We start from the raw sequence: 4,576 nt of genomic DNA on the forward strand, positions 1-4,576 counted from the left end.
CAAAATGCAACATTATGAAAAACATCATCAGGATTCGGGAAAAGTTACCTTTTCAAACCTGGTATTTGTGTATAGGCCACTGCAAAGTGATAAAACAGAAGTTGTTTTAAACTATAACTGCTAAAAAAAATGCCAAAAATATGTCAAAATGCCAATCTTAAAAACATATTAAAAACGCCAAAGTTGTCTAATTGGCGTTAGCACCGCCAATATGGCAATCCTGTTTAGGCCTTATCTTGGAGTGGCAAGGTTTGGCTTCCAGTCCAAATGCTATTATAGCGACGTCCATGAATGCAGCTTCTTTCAAGAACTCTGTTTCGATCGATTGGCGACAGCCCCAAGAAATCAATTATATGGAAAATAGAAGGAAGTATAAACTCAAACTAAACATCGATCACTTTCGGCTATTTACCCTGAAACCGCATCTTGCATAAATAGTAGCCTGCAAATGCGGCGCGGAGAAACAAACTGCTGACCATGTCGTTCTTGAATGCTCCATCCGCAAAACGTCAATCGGAATGCATGGTAGGCCAAGAGCAGAACTAGACGAAGCCACACCTGGCTTTCCATCACCTGCTCTTGAAATTTGAACAATTAATCAGGGGTCCTAAAGTATGGCATGAGGTTCCAGGCGATTTCAAAGGTCTATCTCCAACTTCTTTTAAAAGAAAATTTAAACGCTACCTTCTTGATTTAAACGACACTGCATAAATAATAACTGTTTTGTTTATATAATTACATTATTCTATTTGCTCAATGCTCACCTCTTTGGTATACGTTACTTTTGATTTTTTACTGATTGAAATTGTCAATTGGTATCTCTTAAACTCCACAATTAATTCATTCAGTAGCACGGTAGTAAACCTGCTTAGTTTTTTAGTTTTTTTTTGCCTAATAAAAACATGTGTATCTACATCAGCAAATACTTAATTTTTTGTATGATTGTTTGTGTATTTACTGTGTATGTTATTTAGACCTACATCACCTAGCTTGAGGTGGCTGCTGACTAGATGACCGCTTGGTCTTTTCGCAGTCTCCTCGTCATATGACACACAGCAGATTATTGCATATTTTGTATTCTTTTCATGTTTGTGTTTGTGACAAATAATTAAATAAACTGAACTGAAACTGAAACTGATCCTGTCTAACACTAAAGAAGAAGAAGTAGCACACACAAAATTTGCAGGAGGATAATATTCGCTTCTCAGTTGGCCGGGTTGAATTCTTGGGCTATAATGTACATAGTGTAGAAACCTTACTTTAATAGAGAAGTTATTTTTATCAAAAAAATAAAACAAGCGTGTTTCAAGGACTTTATTGCCAATTTTAAAGCCTTTTTAACGTTTTTAGCACGCTTTTACCTAAAATCGAACCAGAGTCTATCAAAGGCATGGAGCCGAATCTACTCAGAAGTGATTCTATTATCTACTGTAGTTTTGTCAGGATATTTTAATAAAATATTTTTTTGTTTACTGATATAGAGTAAATCGAAATGTCTATCAACATAATTACATTACAATTTTCCATTGATTGGCATTGCTAGGGGAGGACTGGGTAAAACGAACATTTGCTTTAAAAAAAAAACACAGATAAAAATAACACATGTTATTCTCTATCTTCTAAACTACTTCAATAAATATTCTACACAAAAAATTCAAAAAATTGGAAACCCTCGTGCCACACTCGATGGCCAAGAGGTTGAAATTGCTTTCTCAGTTGTTTGATGTAAAGACTAGTCCACTTGAATGTGATGATAGCTGAGTGTTTTTTGAAAATTTTAGCTTTTTTTTTAGTTTTGTACAGTAGTGGACAATGGATCACTATCCGAGGCTACTCAAGATTACCTTTCTGTATATTTTATATTTGCTTTCTGATAATCTGACAACTAATTAGCAAAATGAACTAGCCTACTAGGCAAAGCGGTCATAGTATGTGCATTTTCCCCATGGTCGAGGCAAAACAGACACCTAGAATAAAAATTATTTTGCACATAAACCAAGAAAGAAAAATACATTAAGTTTCATAGCCTACTATGGGAAGTTCTTGCTATGTGACATGTTAATTCAAAAAACGAAATACTGTAGGTCCATGATATTTGATATGCTTGCTCAAATAAAGCACTTCAAAGTTAGCATGTCCGTTTGCCACCCTTTCCCTACATTCACTAAAAATAGTCATGGGCTAAGTCTGTCACTCTGAAAAACTTGTTTTGCAACAAATCAAACTTGCTCAACTGATCGTAATACCAAACCTGTCTTGGTCAGCTAAGCAGATCTCATTAAAACCCCTCGAGGCAGTAGGACATGAAGCAAACGGCTGATTTTACTCAGCCAGTAACTTTTTAAATTGATTTAACGTCTGCAGATTTTGAATTAATGTAAATAGAGCGGATTTGCTGATGGGATAGTTATCAAAGTTACAGTAATTCGATAAACTAAACATAAATGTAGGCAAATCCAATTCGAAACTCATTTATGAAATAGTGTGCCTTCAATTCCGGAAAATCAAGAGGATAGCCAAACAATCCGCCTCGTTAGCTGAATGGTTACGCGTCGGCTGCATAGCCGAGTGGTGAGAGCCCTGAAACGGCAATCGAATGGGCGCCGGTTCGACACCGCTCAAGAGCATGCGGCTGTGTCTTTGGCAGGACACTAAAAGGCATGCCTGAAGGTGGACATGAAGATTGGCTTCCTTGCCTTCCCGTCCACTTAATCTACATCTTCAACCACCAGGTGTACGCCTGGATACGACAAAAAAAAATGGTTACGCGCCAGCTTAAGATTACGCGGCGCTGGTTTGACTCTCGAGGTGTGCGCTTGAGCAACGCATTTCAGGACTGCTTTCCAATCAGTGGCACCTAGTGAATGGAATAATTCCTCGACAACAACTCTTCAACAATCGGAAAAACTTCACTCTGCCAATCTCGGTGACCGACCTTGGGTCAAGAGCCAAGTATACGAAACTACCAGGAATAACCAATCAAGGCTCTGTCAGTTCGAGGATAAAGATTCAAAACTAAATCATATCGGAAAACGTAACGTATGCCATCTTGGTTCTGAGAGCAGCGTTGTTGTGCAAAAATGTTGCCCGATTTTTTGTACATTTAAACACAAAATGCTACCCTCTATCAAGCAGCTCAAACAAATCTGGTATCGCAGAAATGGCACTTAAACTGCTAATTCTATTTCCAACAACTTATGAATGTGGAACAGCATTAACTTTTTAACACTATTTCAATCAAAACAAAAGCTCGAAACAGGTTGGGTGTGATGCATAACATGAAGGTAGCGTTGCGCAATACGGAACCTAACCCCTAGTGGGGAATTCCCCCTGTTGAGAACCACTGGTCTACTCCCTTAGTCTTTCCAGTTATTTTTGCTATTTTAAATACAAAAAGTAAAGCTGACATAAGTGGAGTTTTGATTTGTCGGCCATCAGTTTGTACGACTATTTTAAATTGACAAAACTAGTAAATCTATGCTATTTTGTAAGAGTTCATAGAATAATGAATAATAGGCTACCATACTGTGTCTTGCCAAAGACACATGCTCTTGAGCGGTGTTGAACCGGCCCCCTGTTACGGTAAATACTTGAGCGGTGAATACTTTGTAAGTGTAACATCAATGAAAGCTTCCCAAATAAACCAGACAAAAGTTTGATGAAAAATGATGTAGTTCATTTTATGACTTTTCAGTACTGTTAGTACCCTCGGGCTTGGGTGTGACGTAGCGATTCTACGCAAGCTCCAGCAACGATTGGTAGGCCTAATAGCAGCAGTCACTAACTTATTGCGATTCTTAGGCCAATGATCGAGCAGTAAAAGGCAACAGTTAGCAATACCCACTCTAACTAGGTTACTTATGGTAAAACTCGGGGTTGTTGGCAACATTGATAAAAAACTTCATTTTTTCAAGTTTAGAAAAACTGATCGTGAAAGTGATCTTGATCTCATCACATATTGTTGGTAATCTTGCTTTTGATCTTCAAGATCACTAAAACTGGTGATCTTGCCCATCTCTGCATATCTGCATGAACTACGTGGTTGTACTGAAAAACACAACCCAATGAAATTTTTTGTTGTTTTGCACAAAGTAGCAAATGTCACTGAATCTTAATAATTCACTTTGAACTATTTGCTGGAAGTGTTTCAATAACACAATAAAAATTACTTTCTCGTCTTCAAAAAATGGTTATAAACACCCAGTGCGTAAAATTAATGTTAAATCTCATTGAAATATTGCAAATTTATGTTGTTGAAAATCTTCAAAACAACTAAAAATAAACCAAAATAAAAAAAAAAAATTTGCACAGGTAGGCCTACATCTCTACATGACACGTTGTATGCATATAGGTGCAAAGGACTTGATATGTCCTCATATAGCCTAAACTTCCAGTCATCATCTTGAAAGACTTTTACGAAAGACAACATTTGAAATATTGGCTGGGTTATAAGAATAAAAGCAGAGCATGTAATCAAGTTTTGTGACTGATAAGTCAAGTCGCATAATACCAATGCAAAAAATGCATGCTCTTTCTTTTGAGAAATCACGCAGAAGAACAAGTTTTAGTTTGTTTG

The sequence above is a fragment of the Aplidium turbinatum genome, chromosome 6 (assembly GCF_918807975.1).
Source record: "Aplidium turbinatum chromosome 6, kaAplTurb1.1, whole genome shotgun sequence".
Taxonomy (NCBI): Eukaryota; Metazoa; Chordata; class Ascidiacea; order Aplousobranchia; family Polyclinidae; genus Aplidium; species Aplidium turbinatum.